This window comes from Lepidochelys kempii, chromosome 3, assembly GCF_965140265.1.
Source record: "Lepidochelys kempii isolate rLepKem1 chromosome 3, rLepKem1.hap2, whole genome shotgun sequence".
Taxonomy (NCBI): Eukaryota; Metazoa; Chordata; order Testudines; family Cheloniidae; genus Lepidochelys; species Lepidochelys kempii.
This window is the reverse complement of record NC_133258.1, coordinates 201770075-201797558: the sequence shown is the minus strand read 5'-3', so window position 1 is coordinate 201797558 and position 27484 is coordinate 201770075. Positions and strand designations below refer to the sequence as shown.

The following is a 27484-nucleotide window of genomic DNA, read 5'->3' as shown; positions in this document are numbered from 1 at the left end:
AAATTCTTAAATGTAGGAACATAACTTAATAATGTCATAAGATACTAAATATCAGTTGAACGATTAACTATTGAAGAATTTGCATCCACAGTATGCTAACAGGACTATAAAATACACATTATTTTTTACCATTTTGAAATTCTTGAGACAATAACAGTTTCTATGGAAACTGAAATCTTCATGTAACTATATAAGGGTTTCAGCAGCAAACAGAAATATTAGGACGAGTTGGCGAGGCTCAGGAAGAATCCTTATGGCAAATGTTCACCTTTTAGAACTTTTGATGCATTTGATTATTGCTTTCCCCCTGTTGAAATGGAATATTTTAAAGTGACAGATGATATAGAAACTTGAGAAAATTAAATAATAAATAATTAAAGGGACTGTTCTGAAAGCCTAAAATAAATAAACAGGGCAACCCCCAGTACTTCAAACGTTTCAGCCCTGCAAACACATTTCCAGTTAACATGGTAAAAATCTGCTAAGCGCAGTCGTTAGCGTTTTGAAGTGTCAGGTGTTGTGTTCACAACTCTTGTGGTCTTGAGATATTTGGCATTTTTCTCAAAGTCCCAGCTTCTGGAATCAGGTGACCTGGGGAAAATCTCAGCTATCAATTTAAAAAAAACAGGAAGTTTCTAGCACTCGTAACTGTGGAGGAAAGCTTGAATATGTGAACCCTAAAAGCTCAAATACCAGAGAGGCAAATAAAAAGGATCCCAAGTTTATTACTTTTTAAAGTCTCATGACTTTTGGATGGGGTCATTCATGAATTTGAAATGCTTGGGGGTTTTACTGCACTCAATTTTCTATTCTGTTGCACTGTTTTTTTTCATTGACAAGTGTGATGGAGTGGAGAATCAGGCCAGATGTGTATTGAGATTTCTTTAGCAGTCTCTCTCTCTCACTTTGTTTTTAACCCTGTCCTCTGAATTTACAAACTGGGATTTTAGAACACTGTTTCAGACTCATTCAGCGCATGCATGCATAAATAAATAACACATGGTGGTTCTAACTTCTGATGCAGCTGATCAAATAGGAATTACAAGAAACCATCAGGATAGTAAATATAGTTGAGGCATTTGACTTTTGCGTGAACCCTGTCCTGAAGCAGAATTTGACCGCTATTTTATGTTTGCAAACATGGTCTGGTGCTTTGGGGAGTGTATACTTCAGGGGAAGTTTCTATAGTCTCATGTTGAACGGGGTCTGATTTAAGGGAGTGAGTGTGACACCAATGAAATATGAAAGATTGCCTTGTTTTGGGGTGTTTTCTTTCTCTCACTTTTTAACTCTCTCTGATGTTCATTTGGTTCCCAAAAGAGCCAGGAAGGAAATGTCTGCACTGGAACTGGAAAGTAGGATTCCCAGCTCCATGAGACATCCCCGCGCGAAGTCTGATCGAGCTGATGTCGCTGTGGCGGTGAGGGTGGCAGGGCGGGGCTAGTCGCTTAAGTGTGGCAAGCTGCCAGGCATCATACGCCGATGGACTGCCTGTTCCGCTGCTAGCAGCACTGCATCTACAGTGCTCTTGCTAGCATGTTAGCTTGATCAGAGATCGCCTGGGTATGCCTACCCGGGCTGGAAGTGACACCTTCCCAGCTCCACAGTAGACAGACGCAGACTTCTGAGGCCTCGCCGTGTTGCTTTAACCACCGACTGACCCAAAAAGAGAGGGGCTAATTGTCCTTGTTAAATTCTCAACAAGCCCTACCTGGCCTCTGAAGAAAGTAGATTCCTGGGCCAATCGGGAGAGCTACCATTCAGATGTTGGAAGCTTCCAAGTGCTGGCAGTTAAACTGCGGGGGCTGGAGCTGAAACCTCGGAGGACAGTAGGCTGGAAAACCACCCGAAGGGGCAACTGTGATGCTCTAATCTGACCTCCTGTAGAATGGGGGCCATAGAACTTCCCCAGATTAAGGGCTTGTCCACAGTGGCAATTTACAGCGCTGCAACTTTCTCGCTTAGGGGGTGTGAAAAAACGCCCTGCTGAGCGCAGCAAGTTGCAGCGCTGTAAAGGGCCAGTGTAGACAGTGCACCAGTGCTGGTAGCTATGCCCCTCGTGGAGGTGGGTGTTTTCGAGCGTTGGGAGAGCTCTTTTCCAGCGCTCGTACACGACCACACAAGCCACATTAAAGCGCAGCGTTGCCAGCGTAGACTAGCCCTGACTCATAGAGCACATCATGGACAGCCTGTGTTATGACTTGGGTTGGGATGTTTTTGAAATGTTTTGGCACATGTCCTCTCCCAGCTCAGGGAAGGACAAATAAAACTCCTATTCTACCCTCTAGGGAGAGAGGGAAAGCACCTGTGACTTTTTGTGTGTGGAGGCCACACCCACCACTCAGGGTGGCCCTGTGACAACAGTCGAGTTATATTTTTATCAGTGGAACAAAAGAGGCTTTTGTTGTCTTTATCACATTTGAAAGCTGGAGCGGTTGTTCTTTTCTTTGTGGTGAAGGCTGAACTAGGGCAATTATGCTGTGTTTAATAGCCTCCCTGATAAGACAGCATGTGGGAAATGGTGCATAGCCTTTTTCTTCTGTGCTATAAATCCCCTAGAAAAGTTAGCTGCCTACTTAGAATTTTATTGGAAGGTAGATCAGGCCCTAGTTTTGCAGCCCAGCAAGATTTCTGCTGCTCTGCCTGTTTCAAATGTTGGCATCACTGCTATTTATATCCCTTGATAAATTCATGTCATTTTTCCCTTCAATAACCTTGGCGTTAAGTTAGAAACTCTTATGTAAATTACACCTTAGTAGGGCTCTATTTCTGCCAACAATAAATAAAAGCAGATTGTGCACATTGCTCACCTTCTCTTCACCCAAGCTCATTTGAATTCACTGTACTTAGATACAACCGTGGCATCTTTTTTAAAAAAAATGTTTGTTCTTTTCCTGCATAGCATTTCAGTTTCACGTTCACAATAATGAGAGTTAACCGTATTTCTCCCCCTCCCCCAGGCAGTTGGCATAGCTGTAAAAGGAGAGTTGTCTTAAAAAAGCAAAATAAAGATGTCAAGGAGTCTTTCCTCTGCTGTGGAAAGTCGGATACACACCATGCTGTGTGTGTTTATCTGAGGGAGATGTTGATTTAAACAAAAGCATTTTTGCTATGGGTTGGAATTGTCTGGTAAACGTTACACCTGAATGGAGTTTACCTTGCGAGTTCATGGTCACAGGACGCGGGAGTTTAAATAACTGGAGTGCAGCAAAGAAAGTGATAAAGGAAGTTTGCCTTTAGAGCGCATTCCCTGGGAGAAGAACACATTTCTTGCTTGTGAATTCTTTGCAAGGTGTGGAGGAGAGAGGTCTTTGTGGACAGAGTACTTGAGATGGTCTTAGGAAGGTGCAGTCAACTAATAGTGTACTAGAGGGATGACTGAAAAGGAAATGCTGGATTTAGGCCATGTCTACACAAGCACATCTATCGGCAAAACTTTGGTCGCTCAGGGGTGTGGAAAAAAAGTCCCCCTGAGTGACATAAGCTTTGCCAGCATAAGCAATGTGTGTACAGCACTGTCGGCGGGAGTTGCTCTCCTGCCTACATAGCTACTGCCTCTTGTTGAGCTGGTTTTATTATGTCGACTAACGCGCCTACACGAGCGTTCTTACAGTGGCACAGCTGTCTCGGTACAGCTGTGCCGCTGTAAGCTTGTAAGTGTAGACATGGCCTAAGTCTGCCCAGGAATGAGTCTGTGTTGGGGAGTTCACCATGCTTACCTCAGATCTCCTCACAATGGGTTGGAATCCTTTGACTTTCAGGAGGACTTGTGCTCCTCAATCCCTTAAACACTTGTGAAAATCTCCCTCAGAACGGTTCCAAGATGGTGAGAAGAGAGCTGAATCCGGACGATCTACAGCAGTGATACTCAGACCTCAGTGGTTCAGGAGCCAAATTAGTGATCAACATTACCCAAAAGAGCCACAGCAGTGTGAATTCATTGTTTCGTTTACTATATTACTATAAATTCATATTTGAACAGTATGATGGGGAAATATTTAGTGTCTGTGTGTGTGTGTATTATTCTCACAGCAAAATGACTGATCAAGTACTATTATTTTACCAACTACAATTGGTTAATAACATAGTAAAAGCATCCTGATTGGTTAAGAACTTAGATTAGTTAATAGTTAAATCAGTGTTTTAATATGTGCTGCAAAGAGCCGCAGAACATGCACTAAAAGGCCACTTGTGGCTTGCAAGCCTCAGTCTGAGTATCACTGATCTACAGACACAAGCATTTCTCTGTGAAAGTTTTCTAGACAGTCTATGCATAAAACTAGCTGGATCCACAACAGTTTGACTCCTTCCATGGCTGGTCTTTGTGTCCTCACACTCCTTTTCTGTGTACCACCATATTGCCCCTCACACCTAGGTCACCCGTTCTCTTTGTGAGAGAGCAAACATCTCATGTTAGCAAACATCTACCCTTTCCTCTTTCAAATCTCTCCTCAAAACACACTCCTTCCAGGAAGTGTATCTCAGGGTTACCTGCCACCTGGTGAAGTGCTGTTATTTATTTAAAATCCCAACTGCTTCACTGCTAGGTGATGGATCCTTATCTTACTGACATGGTGTTCTTTATGTTTCCATTGTTGTCTGCTTGTATAGGGGGTCAGCTTCTTGGGGAAGGCCCCATTATCTCCACTCTGTTCTGTATAATGCAGATTACATTGTTTGGGCTCCATAAACAATTAAAACACTACAGTATGAAGTAGAGAGACAATGGTATCCTCTTCGATAGAGCGTCACATGACATTTTAGACAGAAGGTGTAGTGTGGGTGGGAGGAGGCAGAGAACTCACCAGTGCCAAGAGCAAGTTTCTTGAGCAAAAGCCCAACAATTACTTCTTTAAGAGAAGCCAGCCCCTTGTCCTTCCTAAAGGGAGGCAGTGACATTCCACTCCTGCAATGGACCCACTGTTTTCCACAGTAAATTTTACCAACCAAGACATAGGGGCTTTGCATAACGTGGCCTGAAGCTCATTATTTTCTTGTACTCCCCCATCTTTCTGTCTGAATCCATCCGTTGTCTCTTGTCTTATGCTTAGATTGTAAGCTTTTAGGGGTAGTTCTGTGTTTGTACAGTGCCTAGCACAATCGGGCCTGGTCCAGGACTGGGCTTGCTAGGTGCTATGATAATCCAAATAATACTAATAAAATAATAACAACAAAAACAACAACTTTGCTTTCCTAGAAAAGATAAGACGTGCTGCACTCTGAATAAGCTGCATTTTACGTAATTCTATCATGAACTTCAGAAAACAATTACAATTATCAGTTGTAAACAAAGCCATTAACTAACGTATGTAAATCCTTCTTGCTGAACAATGGTCTCAGCCTGGTAATATTATAATAAATAAAATATTTTAGCAGTAGACTGAACCTTACCCATTGACAGATCTGATGACAGTGTATGTAACAGACCTAGACTTTGGATGCTTGAAGATGGAATAAATAGTGCCTTATAAAATAAAAATGCCAAAGTGGGAGCAATTTTCAGCAGGCACTTAGAACAAATAATTAAACCTTCCCCGTTTTATTATAATTCAGTTTAGTAAATTTACATGACACCCATAGCTGGATGTCTTGTAAACAATTGGTCAGAGTGGAAGTTGCAGCATTGACAATTAGATGGAAAGTTAGATATATTTGTTGTCATCAGCATATTAATGACAGGCAGATTATTCTGTACCTCGCTGAGCTGAAAGCAAGTAGAAGCATATAAACACTTAGAAGTTCGAAAACTGCTCCCTGTAGAGCACCACAGTAAAGAGAAGCAGAATCTGAACATTGCACACACAAGGAAACCATCACCAAATGAAGTGCTAGGTTCATTTTAACCATGGGAAAGCTGTATTACTCAGCACAGCAGTGGACACTAAATGTGTTAAAAGAATGATGTGACGGGTAGCATGGAATGCTGCTGGGGAGTCCAGTGATGCTAAACATTGACAAATGATGTAAGAGTCAGGAGAATCAGTAAGTCATTATCTACCTTGAGCAATGCAGCTTCCGATCTATGATGCATCCTAAAACTTGATTTGAAAATTTTTGGATAAACAAATGGAACTAAACCATTTGCAACAGACTATAAGCACTTTTTAAACAGTATCTTTGATCAACCTCATTACTTAGAAGCTGAGTAAAAATTAGAGACAAGGTAGGTGAGGTGATATTTTTTATTGGACCAACTTCTGTTGGCAAGAGAGACAAGCTTTCGAGTTACATGGAGCTGCTTTTCAGGTCTGGGGAAGGTTCTTGAGAGTGTCACAGCGAAATACAAGATTGAACACATTGTTTAACATAACTAACTAGTTAGCACATATTCTAAGGAAACATTCAAGGTGGAGTGTGCCATTAACACTCTTCCAGTCATAGGATAAAAAGGGAGGTTACAGATTATTGTAATAAACCATAAATCCAGTGTCTTAATAAAGACTGTGATTTTTAGTGTCTAGGAAAGATATGAGCTTAAGCTCCCAGGCTTGTCTTTTGAAAGTGTTGTGCAGGTTTCCTTTGAGGACAAGGACTCAGATATAGAGTGATTGCTTTCTGAAAAGTGATTTATGGCTTATTACAATCAATAACCCACTAACAACTCCCGCAGCCCCCTTCCTTTTCTCCCTGTGATTGGAAGGATGTTAACAGGTCAGTTCACTTTGAATGGTCCCTTGTTAACTACTTATGCTAAAGATTTTCAAATTTTTGTGTTGGTGACCCCTTCCTCACACAGCCAGCCTCTTGAGTGTGATCCGCCATTATAAATTAAAAATGGGGGCGGGGTTTAATTTAATGGAGGCTCGGGGCTGTCAGTCCCACAGAACTGACAGCTCACAACCCTCATGTAATCACCTAGCGACCCCCTGTGGGGTCACAACCCCCAGTTTGAGAACCCCTGTGCTAAACAATCTGTTCCACTTTCTGTTTAGCTGTGAGGTACTCAGGCCAGGTGTACACTACAGACCAGGTATAACTACGTTGCTCAGGGGGGTGAAACTGTAGTTATACCAACCTACCCCACCCTCCCACCCACCCATATAGACAGCGCCATCAGCGGGAGAGTTTCTCCCATTAACATAGCTACTGCCTCTTGGGAAAGTGGAATAACTACACCAACAGCAGAAGCTTTCCCATCGGCGTGGTTGCATCTTCATTAAAGCGACACAGAGGCACCGCCGTGGTGTTGTATGTGAAGACGAGCCCTGAGTAAAATTTCCCAGTCCTGAAGGAGAGCTCTGTGAACGTTCGAAAGCTTGCCTCTCTTGCCAACAAAAGTTGGTCCAATATTACATCACCCAACTTGAGTCTCTAATATCCTGGGCTACAACACTGCATACAACGCTGGAATATATCGAGCTTAGTTACTTGATGGAATGCAACTTGCTAGGATTCAGTTATTGCTGGATTCCAACAATATTTGGGAGTCTAAATATTAGATAAAAGAATGAGGAGTATTTGTGGCACCTTAGAGACTAACAAATTTATTTCAACATAAGCTTTCGTGGGCTAAAACCCACTTATTAGATGGCTCACTGGGTGATTCTGGATTTCTTACATCCTCATGTTCTAGGTAAGATTGGATTTATTGTAAGAGTAGAGTATACTCATTGTATGTGCCCTGAAATTGCAGTACACTGTGCTTCCCTTGTTGTGGGAATATGTTTTCAAGCCCCTGTACTCAGCCTAGGATGTATGTCTTACATTGGTGTTATGTTACTGTATTCTCCTTGTGTGCAAGAGAATGGAGGTGAATGCATCCCCACCTCTGTTCTTGTTTATACCAATGGACATTTCGGTAAGAAATAGTTTTTTAAAACATAGGCAGGAGTGCACTAATATTAAGGCGTGTCCAAACCTCACTTTTTAGAAGTGATAACAAAATACCTTAGACCTTTATTCAGTACGAATTCTATGTCTCTGGGCTTCCACAGCTCAGCTGCCTCACCGCCTCATCCTAGTTAAGTAAACAAAATTATCAATTGTTGCTGCTGGCGAATTTAGCTGCTTGCCTTTTGATGACACTCCTCCACCCTGCTCACCCAGAAGGCCTTCATGAGCCATCTGTGGGTATGATGGCTCAATATTTCTATTTCTCTACTTCTTATACACCTTAGAATCTGAGTGCCTTCCAGCAATGCATTGAGCGGTATGGCTAACATCTGTCACATGTTGGTTCTCTCATCCTCTCCCCAGAGGGACATTGCGTCTGCAATGAAGTATTTTCTTTTGGTAGGTTTGGGGTTTTGTTTTTGTTTTTAATATACATGTTGCTGTATGTCTGTTAGAGGAGGCAAGGTCAAAGAATTTTACCTGGCACTTGGAGCGGAAATTTGCGATGATTCTTAGTTCCTTCCACATATGACCCATTGACATATGTGTTTATTTATGGTCCACTGACATCAACAAGGCTGAGCAATATTATTGTACTACCCATAATATTGATGCTAGAAGAAACACCCAGGTTAGCTTAGTCCACATTTTACTCAGACTCCCACTGGATTCACTGGCAGTTTTGCCTGAGTAAAAGTGAGGACTCAGCTTTGTCTGGTATACACTGCCCAGTGTTGGGAGTGGTACTAGGCTGTTGCCTGCCAGTAACACACAATGCATGCAGGAATTGTCTGCCACCCAGGGGAATGCACATACTGTTACAGCGCCTAACTGGAGTGCCACATGTACTCACCTTGACGGCCAGCCTGGTCTGCCTCTTTTGAGGGTGGCTAGCCTTCCCTAATTGCTGTGCTTGGTGGGCCTTTGACCTGTCACTCCCATGCAGGGGCTGATCTTGAGTGACAAAAATCAGGAGTTGGTCCCTCCTGACAAGGTCCAAAGGCAGAGGAATCCTGCCCATCAGCCAGTGTCACTTCTATTGAGTGGAGCCCTTTTGTATGATCTTCTGGTTACAGCATGGAAGTAGCTAAATTACACAAATATAAATGGTTTCACCGTGGTAGTCGTGCTAGTCTGTATCAGCAAAAACAATGACGAGTCCTTGTGGCACCTTAGAGACTAACAAATTTATTTGGGCATAAGCTTTCGTGGGTTAAAACCCACTTCATCAGATGCATGGAGTGGAAAGTACAGTAGGCAGGATGTATCTACCATTCAAGTGCATGGACTAACACCACATTTCATGCTGACTTAAAGTGTCTAAGTTGGACACAGGTTTTTTGTTGGAAACAGTTGTTCTCCGTTCCAGGGAGCTTGATATGTTCCAGGCATAGAAACCCCAGGAGTTCTCTTCAAAATGTACAGGAATGATGCCAGATGCTTGGTAGAAGTTCTGGCAAGCTGTACGGCATATGTAAGAGCAGGATCAGTCTGTTGGCTTTTGCATTAATTAGGACTGATGACTTCCCAATCTGAATAAAGTAGTTCAGTCTGAATTTCACACCTGCTCCTAGATATCATGGACTGAATGCCATTTCAGGCCACATAGTACTCTTAATAGTCAAATAGTTGCATGTGTGGATCAAGGGCAGTGATATGATCATTAGACACCATAGGTGAATTGTCAGATGTCCACACCAAGGTTAGGAAGTGCTGTAAAAATACTCCTAAGGCTTTTAAGCCAAATTCAGTCCAGGGCTGAGTGTTTCTTTGTTGGTAATCAGAAAACAACTTCTACATCTAAAACTAAAAATCAAACATGTAACTGTAACATACATTAATTTATTAGTGCGAAGTTTCGATCTTTAGGTCTGGTTCCATGTGGTTTAGGTTTGTTTGTTATTTGTGGGGAATTTTGAAAAAAATAAACACCTCTAATTCTGAGACAATAGAAATACTGTTTCTGTGAGTTGCCACGTATCGGTGCATGTTTAAGTCGCTCTATTTTGTGTGTGTGTGTGTGTTTGTCAAAATAACAATACCTCTAGTCAATACAATTTTAGAAATAGAATCAGCTATAATGGAGAGTGGGTGGAAAATATTCTTTGTCATGCTAAAATTATTAATTCCTCTCATACACTGGGATTGCATTGCCTCTGATTAATATGCAGAGATGTTTAGTTGTTTGCCAAGATACAAATTCCTTGGGAATGTTACTACCCATAACACTTTTATTCTGTGTATTAAAAAAAAAAAAGTGTCTGGCTTTTCCTGATTATTGCCATGAAGAATCCTAAAACACATATTTAATTATAATGTGAGAATGCTAACATAATCTATGTTCCATGAATTGCAACATTTCTAAAACTGAATGAGCATTTCTTCTGAAATATGATTACATTAGTCGATACAAGCTGGATTCTTTGCTGATGGTGGGAGGCTAGCTGCAGACCGTAGTGAGTCTGGTTCCACCTGGCCAGCATAGTAAGGTGATAGGGTGCGTGCGTGTGTGTGTGCATATATGTACGCACTCCCTCCCTCCCATCCACCCCCGGCCCTTGCAACAGAAACAGTGTCTCATTAACCTGGCCAGTTAAGACCAGCAGGCTGTAAAATGAGTGGTGGTTCATTAGCTGTTTAAAAAAAAAAACAAACCAAAAAACCAGCTCTACGGAGGCGAGACCTAGTTACAGGTGTTAGAAAGCAGTGTTGCCAATTTTTATGATTTTATCACAAATCTATTGATATTTGGTGACTTTCCATAAGGGCTCAGCTGCTGGAATCAGGTTATTAGTTGAAAATCTCAGCTTTCATTTAAACAAAAGGAAAGCGGAGAGTCTTCTATAAAAGGAGTTGAGCACCCTAATGCATAGGGGCTGACTCTGCAGGTGCTCCGAGGCTGGAGCACCCACAGAAAAAAAAATGGGTGCTCAGCACCCAACGGCAGCCCCCTCAATCAACTCCTCTCTCTCCCCCCAGAACCTCCTGCCCACCGGTGATCAGCTATTCAGTGGCATGCAGGAGGTGCTGGGGGGAGGGAGAGGAGTGAGGGCAGGGCATGCTTGGGTGAGGGGGCAGAACCGGTGGGAAGAGGTGGGGCAGAGCAGGAGTGGGAAGAGGCGGGGCACAGGTGGGGGCTTGGGAAAAGGGGTGGAGTGGGGGCGGGGCCTGGAGCGGAGCAGAGGTCGAGCACCTCCAGCAACTGAGAAAGACAGCTCCTGTGCCCTGATGTACTAGCAATAGTTTTATCCTTTGAGGTATTTTGAAGGCTTTGCTGTTGTCTATTAGAAAGGGACAGCAGTAAGGGCAGTCTTTGGGGATTAAAAATGCAGAGTGAAATCCTGGCCCTACTGAAGTCAGTTAAATATCCCCTGATACATTAGGATTTAGATGCAATCACTTCCGATAGAAGAATATTTAGTAACCAAAACCTGACTATCAGGGTGGTGGAACTGGGTATCGGACAGGATTTCACATTCAGACAGTTCAACTTGAGCATGACTAACGGCTTAATTTGACTCACTGAAGTCACTGTTAGTCTTTCTGCTGAAATGATGGGAATTGTATCAGATTCCAAGTAGTGATGGCTTTTTTGTAGCTTAAGTAAAATGAATTAGTTGTCTCAATTCCCAGTGGACATCTTCACATCACCAAACTCAGCCTTCCCATTAGCACTAACTGGCACTTGTATTGGCATTTGTCAAGGTTCCTTCCCCACTCTGTACTCTAGGGTACAGATGTGGGGACCTGCATGAAAAACTCCTAAGCTTACTTTACCAGCTTAGGTTAAAACTTCCCCAAGGTACAAACTATTTTACCCTTTGCCCTTGGACTTCCACTGTCACCACCAAACGTTTATCTGGGTTTATTTATTAGGAAAGTGTTGTTTGGAAACATCTTTCCCCCCAAAATCCTCCCAACCCTTGCACCCCACTTCCTGGGGAAGGTTTGGTAAAAATCCTCACCAATTTGCATAGGTGACCACAGACCCAAACCCTTGGATCTTAAGAACAATGAAAAGCATTCAGTTTCTGAAAAGAAGGATTTTAATAGAAGTAAAAAGTAAAAAAGAATCACCTCTGAAAAATCAGGATGGTAAATACCTTACAGGGTAATTAGATTCAAAACATAGAGAATCCCTCTAGGCAAAACCTTAAGTTACAAAAAAGACACAGAGACAGGAATATCCATTCTATTCAGCACAGCTTAATTTCTCAGCCATTTAAAGAAATCATAATCTAACGCATATCTAGCTAGATTACTTACTAAATTCTAAGACTCCATTCCTGTTCTGTTCCCAGCAAAAGCATCACACAGACAGACACAGACCCTTTGTTTTTCTCCCTCCTCCTAGCTTTTGAAAGTATCTTGTCTCCTCATTGGTCATTTTGGTCAGGTGCCAGCGAAGTTATCCTAGCTTCTTAACCCTTTACAGGTGAAAGGATTTTTCCTCTGGCCAGGAGGGATTTTAAAGGTGTTTACCCTTCCCTTTATATTTATGACAGCTTGGAGACAAGCTATCCTGGTTCACCTTCAGAGTAGGTTACACTGCTGCAGTTTCTTGTGTGTGTGTGTGTAATATGGTTTCTGGAGCAATCAGTTGTTTGGGATTTATCACCAGCAAAAACTGTTAATCAAAGATTCGTAGTTAACCCTGTGATGATCAGCCAAATATCTTGTGAAATCTTGGCCCCTTTTGAAGACAATGGGAATTTTGCCATTGACTTCACTGGGGTGGGAAGTTCACTCTACAGCTAGGCAATGTTAGTGAAGCATTTTGTATTTAAAATAGCAGTGAAAATATTTAAACTCACAGTAATCCTTTTGTAGTTAAAAAAAAAGTGAAAATCCTGTTTTTCCTTATTTACTCCTTGTATTTGTTTCTGCGAATATCCCACCAATGATTCTCAAGCAGAAAAATGAACAACACAGAACATCGGTCAATCATTTTTTGTGTCCCACTGACTTTATTCAATACTCTCTCTTTAACTTTTCTTGGTGGTGTTCCATTTGTGTTTTCTTTTATAGGCTGTGTGCTGTTTGATCACCCCAGAAACCCAATAGAGCAGGGGTTCTCAAAATTCATTGCACCGCGACCCGCTGCTGACAACAGAAATTACTTCACGAGCTCAGGACGGGTGACTGAAGCCTGAGCCCCCCGCGAGCCCCACCGCTCCAGGTGTGTGTGTGTGTGTCTGGGGGGGAACAAAGCCTGAGCCGGGGGCAAAGCTCAAGGGCTTCAGCCCCAGGTAGGGGGCCTGTACCCTGAGCCCTGCCACCCAGGACTGAAACCCTCAGGCTTTGGCTTTGGCCCTGGGCAGTGAGGCTCAGTCTTCAGCCCTGGGCCCCAGCAAGTCTAAGCCAGCCCTGGCGACCCCGTTCAAAAGGAGTCACGACCCACTTTGGGGTCCCAACCCACAGTTTGATGCAATAGAGCATCCTTTTGGAACTGCAACTCCTACTCCAGTGGTGCTGGAGATGGGGGATGGCTTTGGCACTACCTTTACTCTACCCAGCAACTCGTTCTGATGCTTTCTTTGTAATGAGTGGTTTCTATTATAATACAGCCCCGAGTAAAGGGTAGTGCATTGTTGTGCTGACCCAATAGCAGCCCAGCGCAGTCTTTTCACAGCACTAAGAATGGCCCAAACTGCGAGAGGTCTGTATCTGTTGCAGCGTGGGTTTCTCAATGAGCTGCACTGCCAGGCACGTTCTGCCCACTCATAGACTTTAAAGGCCAGAAGGGACGATCATGATTATCTAGTCTGACCGCCTGCACAAGGCAGGCCACAGAATCTCACCCACCCACTCCTGTAATAGACCCAGAACCTCTGGCTGAGTTGCTGAAGGCCTCAAATCATGATGTTAAAGACTTCAGGTTACAGAGAATCCACCATTTACACTAGTTTAAACCTGCAAGTGACCAGTGCCCCATGTTGCAGAGGAAGGCGGACCCCGCCCCACCCCCCCAAGGTCTATGCCAATCTAACCCTGGGGGGGGGAAATTCCTCCTTGACCCCAAATATGGCGATCAGTTAGACCCTGAGCATGTGTGCAAGACCCACCCAATCAGTCAGACAATTGGGAAAGAATTCTCCATAGCAACTGAGACCCTCCCCATCTAGTATCTGATGGTATCTCCATTGGCCGTTGGAGATATCTGCTGCTAGCAGGCACAGATTGGCTACATGCCATTGTAGGCATCTCATCATAACACCCCCTCCACTCTTCATCTTTCCATTCACCTGCTCAAGGGGGTCACACAGCAGCTCTATAGGACTTGTTCCCCTGACTCACTGAAGGCAGTGGTGTGGCTCACCAGTGCAAGGGGAGGAATCGCACCTTATTTCCCTTTTGTCCTTTGTGCCGGCATGCAGGAATAAAAAATTGGAGACAGGTTTAATGTATGTATCTGTTCAACTTCTCGATGTTTTGCTTACAGTAGAGTTTATATGCTCCTTCTTTGCATGATTTACAAATCCCCTGATACTGTACAGGCTATGGTTGTGGAGTCCGTTACTGACTTTTGTCACGTGCTAAACGACTGATTGTCAGACAGCATACTTCGTTTGCCGTGAGCATATCCTGGAAATAGTAAAATGTGGACATTTGATAAGAACTATCTGAGCCCTGTAACCTAACGATTCAGTGGCTTGCAACTGTCTCTCTGAGAGTACGTATCTGTTCAGTGATTTTAATCTCAGAGGCAACTGTCAGAGGACAATGCTATCATTCGTATTGTGTGTTCCATTAACTGTGTCCCCCCCCCAAAAAAACCCCCCAAAAAAACGAAGCAACAATTTCTTTCAAGCACTGTAACAGTGAGGCTTGGAGGCAGAAATCTTCTCTGACGTAGCCTCAGCCGTTCTGCTATAGAGTTTCAGCAGCCAGGAAAAATAAGGCAGGTTGTGCACAGAAAATTATGCGTGTTTTAGTCAAAAGAGTGCACGAATGTGTTACTTGCCAAATGAGATACAGTTCATATCAAGCCCAGTCAAGCAGAAGAGTTATTCTCTTCACTAAACAAATAAAAAAACACTCTTCAAGTAAGAAAAATCGTGCAGCCAGTGATGTGCTTGCTGTGTGCATAGTTACTGGCCTGTAATCTAGACTGCTGTTCATGGAGTGGTTTCTGTCACACTGGTGCAGCATCTACCAGTCTTCAAACAGCAAAGCTTGGTGCTGGCTTTAGCCTGGTGCAGGAGCCAAGTTAACCAGCACTGTAAACTGATTCAATTGCACTGACTTGCGTGGATCTGTTTCTCCATGATTCCACTGAGTCTTACAGTGAATTTGTCACCAGGGCTCATTAAAGATTTACAGAGGCTTTTCTGAGAAACAAATGAGAACAACTCCAGTACTTTTCCTACATCCCCCATATCTGCTTCATGTCTTTCTCTGTTGTAAAATCAACCAGGGTCACATCTGTAGAGGACATTGCAGTTTGAGAAGTAGCAAACGCAGGAGGGCAGAACGCAACTGCAAAGTAACCGGGAGAGATTAGAGCAATAGGGGCTGCCCTCTATTATGGAGTGAATCAGTAACAAGAAGATTCATCCTTGGTGTAATATCCAGCATGTATTTGGTTCAGCAGAGGTAATTACAAGCATAGACACACAATTGTTTGAGTTTTGATTAGATGGACAAACAAGCAGCCACATACATCACGTTAACGGAAATGCATTGTCGTCATGTCAACTTTTAGGACCCAAATCAGCAAAGCACCTACCATGTGCTTATGTACTTTGCTGAATCAAAGCCTATATGACCTAATATTGCTTTTGCACATAGCCAAATAGTAGAATAGCTGCAGGGAAGGTGTGAAATCAAGACTGAACAAGTAGGAAGTGCGGTGGAGTATGAAGGGATCTTGGTCTTGAGATACAGTCCAAAATATTGTGAAGGTTGAGAATCAGTGTATTAGTCAAAGGGCTCTGCCTCAGTGAAATCAACAGCTCCTCCATTGACAAACCACCATGTCAGTATTAACATGTTTTAGCCGAAAGATAAATTCAAAGCCATTTTGATGGATTATTGACAACCATTTATAAGGGGAAAAGGATAATCTGCACTCACTCCTGGAGTTAATGCCAAGCAGTTCATTGATTATAAAACTGTTTTATTTAAATATAGGGGATAGCTGTATGACTTTAACCTTTATTTATTTGTGGACTGTAATAGGTGTCGGGAGAGAGGATATTTTCCTCTGTCTGTAGCATTGCGTGGCAGTCTAGGTACAAGAGTAATTTACTGGTCACTTCTAGAAACAGGAGATTGAATTTCATGAACCCAGTGGTCTGCTCTGGCATGGTAAATCCTATGCTCTTGTTCAAACTTCTAAATATCTAATGGCACATGTGCTTTGGTTAAAGATTCTGTTCTGCATGAAAATCGAGAAGGGGGTGTTTCTATTTAAATTTACCAGCTATTGGCAATTCCTCTGAAGTTTTACAGTTGCAGTTTGTATTTTCATTTCCTATGTTACAAAGATGTGAAACACAAGAGTGGTACTGAGGGTCTAATATTTATTTCAAAGCCTGCCATATGCCATGGGTTGAGTTTTAAAAGGTTATACCATGTCACATAGCAGGGATCTATACCTGATGACTTAGTTACATTCTTGGCAACATTTCCATTTGAAAGTGTTGTCTGATGCCAAAAAACCTCCAAGAATATCCTGGCCTATAGAACTTTTGATCACTCGTGAGACTGTTTACTCCTGAGAATAAGAGAACAGCTAACATAAATGAAGATATATCTCATGGGGCTTTCAGAAATCCTGCCAAATAAAAGACTTGGAAACTTATGCTCCCCGAGAAGCTCACAGAAGTCATGGGCTACAAAAAGCTGATAGTTTGAGTGTCTGTGGAATGGAAAGAAGACAATTTGTGCTGCTAGTATAGGACTTTCCTTTTCTATAACAATGGCTTCAAGTAGGGTTCGAAGTATAGAATGTTGGAACAAGTTTTAGGGTCACTGGACCCATGTGAATATTTGGGTTTGAAATTTTTTGACTTCAATGAATTGATCAATATGTACTTTAAAGACCGGTCATTTTTATCTCAGTCCTTTGATGGCTGCAGTTCATACATAGTTGGCATTCATGTTACACTAAGAAAATCCATTTCCCACTTCTGTGTTGGTGTCTTCTTCGCTACAGGAACTCAGACATGCACCATTAATTAGGTACATCATTTTGACTTGATGAAAAGTACCTCTAGCGGGATCTCAAGTAATCTAATGAGCATTGAAATTCAGCCATGAAATTCACCCAGGGGTTCTTTACATAACCTGAGCTATACAAGTGGAGTGCACCACTGTGATGTTTTGAGGATCACCCAGACCACTAAGGGGTTCTGTCACTGTCTGCCCTGTAACCTGCAGTGCCTTTATGCTGTGCAGCTTTGGTTCAGAACCCCGACACCAGTAATCTGCCCACCAACACAAAGTCTCGCCCTGGCTTCCACCAGCCTAATTACTCCATGCAGGGTGATACCATTTGCCCTTCCTGTCCCAAGTCTCCCCAAATCTGTCCTGCCTGAGTTCTGAACTACCAGACCCTCCGACGTTTCCCCTCTGATTTGTCACTCCCAAAGGCGTGAAACCAGCCCCCGCCCAGATGTCAGTGTGGTTTGGTACAGCCATTCAACACAGTTTGCACGACAGTCTGTGGTCTGTGTCGAATAAAAATAAACAAAGGGGTTATTTTAATAGAAAAATCAAAGATGGGAAGATAAAATAGTAAGGAAAAACAGACATATACAGGTTACCTGGAAGATGAAAGTAAAGACACAACCTCAAGCTTTACACTTTCATGCTAAATAAACTTCCTTTTCTAATACAGGCTACCTGTTGCCTCTGGACAGCTTCCCAGTGTACCCCCTGCCACAAAGGGGACCCAGCCATTCACAGACACTACCCTCAGTTTCTGGACCCCAAACCTCAGATACAAGTCTGCTTTTAAAAGGCTTTTTCCCCTCTTTTTTCCCCCCTCAGTCCATGGTGACTCTTATTTATTCAGAGTAGGGAAACCCCTTCTCAATCAGGCATTACTTGGAGCTGGCTCCTTGGAAACACCTGTCTTGGGAGGTGCCCCTCCCTGCTGTGAGGTGTACTTGAAATTGTGGTACAGGCTATGAGCACAAAAAGAACAGGAGGACTTGTGGCACCTTAGAGACTAACCCATTTATTTGAGCATAAGCTTTCATGAGCTACAGCTCACTTCATCGAATGCATCCGATGAAGTGAGCTGTAGCTCACGAAAGCTTATGCTCAAATAAATGGGTTAGTCTCTAAGGTGCCACAAGTCCTCCTTTTTGCGAATACAGACTAACACGGCTGCTGCTATGAGCACAGTTTTCTATATACATAAATACATAGATTCATAACCACAGTCTGTATACATATCTTATAATGACCATCAAGTTCAGAACATTGTAAGCGTTCATAAAAGACCTTACTTGACATTTTTATACACAGTGACTTTGTATATAATCAGCTGATTCAATTGCTTATTCTTTGGGGTTCATACCACTTGTTCTCCCCTTGGGGTGTCTGGACTTTGATTGTCACACCCACACATGGGTGCACTTGCATACACAATGGAAAGACTCTTCATACTGTGGTATAAGGAGTTGGCGTGGCAAACAGCAGTGGGGTGGGACAAGGATCATCACATGTATGGCATTATGGTAACCATGTTTTCAACGTCCTGAGCAAGGGTGGCAAAGGGGAGGTGACCGCAACTCTAACCCAAAGACCTGAGCCCAGGCTGGGGGATGGATTTCATGTCCACTTGTCCTATGTTGAGCTTTGTTTAAGCAGTGAAATGGGTTTCACATTATCGAGTGCCAGAGCGGAGTACTGTTTATTTCAATGTTCATAAATCAGGTTTCCTGTAACAATCAGTAAACTGCGAAGTATTTATAGGGCTCTTTGTTATCTGTATTTGCCATGTGTTTTTTCAATTTCCTTAATGGCTGTGTGAGTCTACTGCTTGAAATAAATAAATAAATCCCTTTTTGCTACAAATATGTGTTGGTGCCCACTGAGACATTCGAATGCCCCTGTTAAGGCTGAATCCCCACTCTGGCACCTCGAGTGCAGGAAGTAGGGCCTGCAAGGTTTCTAAAAACTAATACTTGCCACTCCAGGTATTAAACTCCCAGGATTACAGCTTTTCTCTGACCTAGGCTTCGTAAATGCAGCCACCACCCAAATGCAAAAAATCCCTTTTGGACCCAGGAAGGAGCAGTTGGAAATTCCTCCCTGTGGGGTACCCTCAAACACTTTCACCCCACCCTCCGGCAAAGAGCTGAGAAAGAAAACAAAGGAAATTAGTGGTGGCCACCAGCTAATTAAACAACATATGCACAAACCTCTTAGGACACCAAAAATCCAATCCTGTTGTTAAAAAAGGTAAATTTTATTAAAAAGAAAGAAAGAAAGAAAATACATCTGGAACTTAGGCTTTTGCTAGATTTTAAAAGAGCAATTCCAAAAATTAAGCACCCAAAATAGCTTTCTTGGGGGTTCAGGTTAAAGGTTACAAGCAAACCAAAAGCATCTGGGGTTAGCACAGAGGAGATCTACAAGCCAAAATAAGAAATAAACCTGATAGCGTCTAACTAAACATTCCCTGGTTTGTACCTGGTTCAAGCCTTACACAGCATTCCTGCTGCCCTCTGTTCCCTTATTTCCTGGAGAGACACAACACACAAAACAAAGGGAAGTTTTTTTCCCCCCATTTTAAAAAGGTCTAGCCCTCCCATTGGGTCTTTTGGTCAGGTGTCCACTCCTTTTCCTTTACCTGGGGAACTTTATTAACCCTTAGAAATTCATTTCTAGCTATTGTGATTAAGGAGAAAAGCTTGAAAACATGACCTGAAGGTACTAAAGACGTTCTTACTCTCGAAGATTAAAAAAAAAAAATCAACGCTGTGTTCTTTTTATTTATCTCATGGTTTTTAAGCCAGTCTCATGATTTTAGGGAACTGCCTCATTTTTGACAAGTTAAGTAGGTGATACTACTTTCTACAGCTCGAAATATTTTGGTCACATCCATGTTTGATGAGACAGGAGAACCAATCCACCTGTTCTTCATCTCCACCCCTTTCCTTTTCTTCTCCTGCCCGTCGCATCTTCCAGTGTGCCAGAACATGAAACTCATTGGCTTTGAAACCCAAGTTGATTCCATCACTGCTGTTTTCCTGGTATGCAATTTTTCAAGCTCATTCTTGATTACTGATGATAAATTACCTCTGAGACGTGAGAAAAATGATCCCTGGTAAACTGCAAGCAAATGAGCCTGACTCTTCATTAATATGTGTGTGAAATAAAATCATGGAGGAACATCAATTCATAACTTACCTATGTAACGTGACTGAGGAGGAAATGGAAATGTGTCTAGTATTGTTTGAAACGATTCCCAGTCTTAACATAAAAAGACAAGTGATGTGGACATCAATGCCTGCTGTGACCCAGTTTTAAATAATGTTGCAGTCACTGGTGTTGTAATGGGGTCTACATACTGAATTTAGCATGGGGAGGAGAACCTCTCTAGTTTACAAGCAAGCTGCTTCACCACACCCTAGGCAATTGCCAGAGCTGCCAGTCATGGAGACAGGCACCTGCAGCTACAACCAATAGAGGAAACTGGGCCTGCTATAAAGGAGGGAGTACAGAGAAAGAAAGGGAGGCAAAAAGGTCTGGGACAGCAGAGGGGAGACAGTCCTGCACCAGGCTGCCAACAAGAAACTGAAGCAGACTGCAAGCCCTAAAACTGAAGGGCTGCTAGCCTTAAATAGAGGTGAAGGTCCAGGTATTGATCTGACCGAAGGCAAGCTAAGGGGAGTGGTCAGTCCTTGAAAGACCACACTAAGGGACAGTGACAGGTGTATTAGGACAAAGATGCCTGCTACACTGAGAGTTCAAAAATCTTATTAATACTTCAATTTTTTTTAATATAATTTCTATGGAAGATCTGTTTTCCATGGCTCTATAAATTGTTTAATTAAAGGCCACTGAGATGTGGGTTTAACAGATGAACAACAAATGAGCATGAGATTGCAAAAAGAATTAACTCTCTTACTTCATTCAGTGTTAAAAACATTTCAGTCAGTGTTAAAAGAGGCATCTAGAGGAAATACCCTTTCAATTCTGCTATTATAATTACTCACTGCAGGTGTGGATCACGGAATTTACTTGTTTGTTTGAAATTGCATGACAATGCCACACGAAGACTCCCTAATTGTGGGTATATATAGTTTCTGTCAATGTTTCTATCTACCTACACAACCTTTTGTGAATGTTAAGAGGAAATAATTGTGTTATCTCACATACCACTTTGTGTAAATGTTGGTTTGTTAAGGGAGAAAACTGTATTTCTATTGTTATTGTTTTAATCTATCGCTCTTGTCATTTGAAAAGTGGAAGTATGTTTTCATCATATGCAATTGTTTCTGAAACTGGCTACAGCACAGTAGCTGATTTCAGAAGCTATGCAGTCTGTATGCCCGCATATCTTTGGTTAGGATCATGCATTAATCTATAATCAGTTTAGGTAAGATGTACAATTCCCGTCCTGTTCTCTGTAACATGTTTCTTGGAAGAATAAATTGTGCCTGACAATGTACTTGTTACTGGAGAGAGAAAATCAAATCTGTCTAATCCTTGAAATCTATCTCATGTTTTTATTAGTGAAAAAAGCCTCCGTCCAGAGTGCTGTCTGGAATGTCCCGCAGAAATAACAACTAACAGCCATTAACCTCTACCAGTGCACAGTACATCCAAGCACGAGCTAGGTAGGACACACCAAAGCTGTCTCCATGGTTTCCCCCATGGCTTCCGACTACAAAATATTAGCATCACTTTAAATTTAAACATCTTCTTCGTTTACTTTTCAGAGACACCCACGAGATATCTGAAAGATAAGCCATTTGTTTCTGTGGCCATTCATCAAAATTGTTTAACTGGTGAAAGAGATGGCTTACAGATATTGTCATCTGCATCTCTATGAATACAGCCCTTCTAACTCTGCTTTGTAAGCTGCTGGCTTGCAGGCATGGCATTCAGTGTGTTTGCAAATGTGTACAGGTTGTGTAAAAGCCAAGGCACGGAATGGTTATTATTTTGAGATCTGTGCCTAATGCAATTTCACAGTAGTAACTGAATCAGACAATGCCCTCCATATTTATTTGCTTTCTTTTTCTGTTCACGGTGAGTTTGGAATACCCTGTTTTTGTGAATCTGAGGAAGAAACAATGAACATTTGAAACGGAACTTATGAAAATGTTCATATTTTGAGTTGTTTTGAGGTGTTTCTTTCTTTCTCTTTCCTTTTTGCTGGAGAATATATTTAGAAGAAAAAGCTCTGATTTACTTACCCTTTTTCACACACGTGATTAATGCTTCTAGGACACAGGAGTGAATATTTGCAGATGTGAAGTGAACATGTAATATTGGAGCAATCAAATATTTAAACTGACCATCTACCGCACAACTTAACAGATGAAAAATGAGCAGCAGGGAATTTATATAACATGTCACCTGTTTGCATAAATCTGGGATTAATCCTTTACAGAACTATCACATTAGACGCACGTGCTAATTTTGTTTTAAACCCTCCGATGTGGTATGTAATCTAATTGTGCACCTCAGCACTGTCTATCATTTTTAGTGGAACAAGAGGGCTTGTTGATAAACATAAAATAATCAAAGAAGCATCAAACATAAGAGCCAAAAGTTCCTAAAACTACTCAGAAAAGAGCACAAAATATATCTAGAACTGATTTTAAATAATCTCTTATGCAGTGTACAGATTTCGTGTACGAAAATGAACTGCTGACTACTGGTAGACTTTGCAGCAGGTAAATTACTGAAAGAATGATACATAGCTGATGTAACTGAATTATTGTTGATTTGCCTGACTCCTTGCCTAATTAATGGCTAATATAAAGGCATTTTTGAAAGCACACATTTAGAAGTTAATGACTGTCACAGAAAAGCGGGAGCTAACATTGTCCCTGAGCCTGAAGAGCTATGATGTACAACAGCAGAGGATCTGGCCTCTTTTCTGGGGAGAAATTAAAAGATAGCGGGCCAAATTTCGCTCTAAATCCTTCCCTTTCGAGACCATGTCCTTGAGATTCTTCTTTCAGTTCAACTTGTTGGTTTGTTATTGACTTCAAAGAGTGGGCTTTGAACCAGTGGCTAGAGTTTCAAGGATTTTAAATAGGGAAAATGGTATTTATGAATCTATTAGTGGAGAAGCTTGGCTTTAGGTTATCTATTATTAAGGATAACTAATTAAAAGAGATGTTTGATGTTGTCACTACTGATGTTTTCCCATGTTAATATTTTAATTTATTTCTAAAATCGCCTTAGATAGCAGCATGCCCTGTGCACAAGTGATGTCCAGGGACCAGCCCTGCTGTAACTCTGAGAACTAAAACAGTGATCAAGCACATCAGAGAAGTAAATAAATCATGGACAGGCAAATATGTGGGGTTTGATTCTCCACTGGCCCTGTATTTTGCATAGGTCATCCTCACTAATACACGATGAGGCCAAAATGTACCAGAATCATAATTATTTTGCACACTAGTGAATCAAGCCCATTGTGGGATGCCAATCTCAAAAGTTGAAAAATCATGGTAGCCCAATGTATGTGAGGTAATACCTTTTATTGGACTAACTTCTGTTGGTGACAAGGATAAGCTTTCGAGACTGTGAAGCTCAGAAGCTTGTCTCTTCCACCAGCAGAAGTCGGTCCAGTAAGTGGTGTATTAACCTCACCTACTTTGGCTCTCTCGGATCCTGGGACCAACATGGCTACAGCAAAACTGCAAATAGTAATAATAAAAAACCCCATAAGTCAGGCTCCCAATATTCATGACAGTATTTATTAAAAAAAACCCCTCATGATTATTAAGAAATAATAACTATTAAGTTCTTTTTATTTTCTTTTGGAGCTTTGAGGCTTCAAACTTCTCTCTGCAACAATGAGGGCTGGAAATTATCTTTTTCAAAATAAAAACTGAGATTCTCATGTGACTTCCTCTGATTCCAGGAGCAGGGGCTTTAAGAAAAAGACCAAATATCATGAGTTGGCAATGCTGCCATTGTGACTTCATTACTAATTTGTGATGTTTCTGTGCTCTCTATACCCATGAGTTACTATGAAATAATTGAGAATTGTTTAGAGGAACTGTGAGAGGAGGTAAGATATTTAAAAACATACAGATCTTTCACTTTAGTGAGCCCTCAACTGATGTACAAATAGAAGATAACGTTGCTTACATATTGGCCTTTTACGTCTTTAATATCATTCAAATAGACATCCCTCTTTTTAAAGCATTATCCATATCAGCACCCTGCTCCATTAGGTAAACAATAAACAAACCTGGGTTAGGCCAGGACAGTAGGTGGATCAGTGAAGACTAGGTGCTGCAAGGTATGGACCTGGTAATTCAACAGGTGATGGTACTCCTGTTTCCAGCATACTTAAAAAATGACCTAGTGCTAGGTGTACTGCAATGCTGGAGGTAGGTTAAATGGAGGTCTTGACCTCTTGTGATAACCCAAGATCCTGTAGTTTGTTTTGCAAGGGTAATTATGTTTGACCTTAGTGTCCTGGCCAAATCCCAAAGTGGCTCATTTTTCATTTCCTGCCGTGAACTCTTGTGGCGTTTTGCTATAGTCTGTTACAGAGCTACTTCATTACAAGAGGTTACGTTTTCAGTGGTGGATGAAGTGAACTTTGTGCATAGTTTATATGTTAGTTTATTAAAGATGTAAAATGCTCTGGTATCGCTTTATAGGAAAGGTACCAAATATATTCAGGATTATTTTTATTATTTGCTCTTTAAAATGTGTTTATTTTGTTCATATTTGCTCTGTGTTCATAACAGCGCCTTATTGTTCATTGTTTGTATGCCCCTTTTCTATGTGTGGGATAAGGAAAGAGTCCTATCTGAAAACCTTAAGCAAAATGATCTTCAAATATCAATATTGGTCCCTCTATTTTTACAAGGCTAAAAGAGTACAGAACTCAAATGAAAGCAATGGTAAGCTGGGGAAACAAGGAGGAGCTCTATCTAATCGCAAGACAAATGACTGTCTGAGGTCACTGAAGAGAGAACTCCGTTTTGGGGCACACTGAGCCACAAAGATTGTACCATTTAATGGGTGCTGCATTAATAAATAATAATACGAATACTTAACAGCGTTGTGGTGATGCCCAGAAGCACAGTCACAGACCAGGACCCTATTGGATTAGGCCCCGTACAAGCACAGAACAAAAAGACAGCCCCTGCTCCAAAGAGCTTACAGTCTAAGATGGCACTTAGTTCATTCACATGCTTTAAAGAGTTTCCTAAATATGGCCCCAAGCCGAGAAGTCCCTCACATCTCATTATGTGCTGCTTAGGCTTATTTAATAGTTAGCTTGGTTTGGCCAAAACAATCCAAAGCAGGTTGTTGAGGAGGTCGTAAAAGATAGTTAGCAAGAGGGTGCCTGAAAATAAAAAGGTTTGTTGGAGGTGCTCCCAGAACTGTAGGAGGTGGAATAGTGCAGATTTATGCGCATGTCCCACCAGCTCCTCCCTTACGCAGAAAGGTCAGGCAACAGAAATCTTTTTGTAATTGCTCATCTATGTACATGTCTCCACAGAGCAATCTCCAGATCTCTGAGTGGCCTCTGGATGAGGCGTACCAGAGGGGTAGCCAGGTTAGTCTGCATCCACAAAAACAACGAGGAGTCCGGTGGCACCTTAAAGACTAACAGATTTATTTGGGCATAAGCTCTGGATGGGGGTTCACGTAATCAAACAGGGATCCTCAATGGGTGGTAGGATGTTCCACCAGGTGATAACTGGGCAGGACATAATGGCAATTCAGCAGACTATGTAGAACGTGTGTTATAAAGTTATAGTCCTTGGCATGGATGGGAGTGGGCTATGGTAAAAATCTGACAGCTTGGTTATGTTGTCAGTAAGGAAGGGGATTGAGAGACTGCACACGAAGATTTGATTTACGGTGCCAGAGAGTTAGAGGAGGATGGTGAAACAACAATTTTCACTGGAGCTGTGACAGCTCTGTGCTGTTGATCCACAAGAAGAGCGTTCTGTAATAGAATTAAAAGTCCTGATTCCCCCTGTCACGTACACTGGGTTAAATCAAGGGCAAGATCATTGAAATCAATGGAGTTGCATTAGTTTAAACCAAGTGTAAGTCAAAGGAAAATCAACTTCAAAACTACCATTAGCTTCAGTAGAGTCAGGATTTCACCCTTGATCTACATTCTGCAATGGTTTTATTTCCTTCAGAATGTGCCCGTTGGTGCTGGTTTGGGACTTCCCAGAGTCTAGATTTCTATATACAGTAATACTAAAGTAAGCCACTGCAAAATCAGTGACTGGCTGCTGGAACAGATAACACTCCATATTGCTTTTTATTTTCTGTACAGCTTTTCTCTGGATCCTCCCTGCCCCCCACTGGGTTGATTTTTAATTTGATGTTTGGTGAAGCATTTAATAAAAACGATTTCCCCAACATTTTCAGGCAAATTATCAGAGTATTTAGTTTCTAATGGATAAGGCTGTGCTTGCAACTAAAGATAGCATTAGTATCTACAAACCAGTCTCAAGTTTAGATACTAATGCTAAATCAGCTGGTCGAACTTAGCTCACCAGATGTATTTAACAGAAATCAGAGCATGACTAATGCTTTGAGAAAGATTTGCACACACAGAAGGGCCAAAAAAATCCAGATTTACAAGATGGTATTTTTTTTTAAAAAAGAGAACCCTTTCATGCATATTATAGCCATAACATTATTAATATTTTAAAGGAAAGGCGTAATTGCAGAAAGAGGAACCCATCAAAAATGAAAAATACTGGTGACTAAAAACTGCATATTGGAGACATCTTCATGGAATGCGTTTTTGAAATTGAATTATCTTACTCATGCAAGCTGCTTTGCTCCAGATAAACAAAACCAGACAGGCTATAAACAGATTAAGATATTGTACAATTAAGGAAAAATCTTGGAAGTGTAAACCGCTATTTCAGTTTTAAAAGTTTGCAGCTGAACCTTTAGACTGCTAGCACAACTCTATGGCCTGGTCTACACTCTGGCGGGGGGATGATCGATCTAAGTTATGCAACTTCAGCTGAGTGAATAACGTAGCTGAAGTCGACGTACTTAGATCTACTTACTGCGGCGCCTTCACTGTGGTAAGTCGACGGCTGACGCTCTCCCGTTGGCTCCGCCTGCGACTCTCGCCCTGGTGGAGTACTGGAGTCGATGGGAGAGTGCTCGGCCGTCCATTTATCGCATATAGACTAGACGCGATAAATCGACACCCGCTGGATTGATCGCTGGCTATTGATCCAGAGGGTAATGTAGACAAGCCCTATGTGTGCTAGGCATTTTAGACACCTGAGTTATTGAAGATTTGAATAACTACAAATAAGTAATTCAAAATTTAACTTATGCATTAGAATAAAGCTTTTTGTCTGTGCTAAATAATTACAAGTCATTGGAGGTTGAAGTTGTTCCATACCACACAGCCTGGCTCAGCATCTTGCACGATCAGGCTTTTAAAGTAATATCCAACTCAGATGCTGTAACTTAGTTTGTTATTTCCATG

The 27484-nt window shown here is 41.8% G+C and overlaps 1 protein-coding gene across 10 annotated transcripts in view; it reads left to right on the top strand.

The window, feature by feature from the left end:
• Positions 1-27484, top strand: part of PLCB1 (phospholipase C beta 1) — a 655431-nt gene that overhangs the window by 187201 nt on the left and 440746 nt on the right. The window lies entirely within an intron of this gene.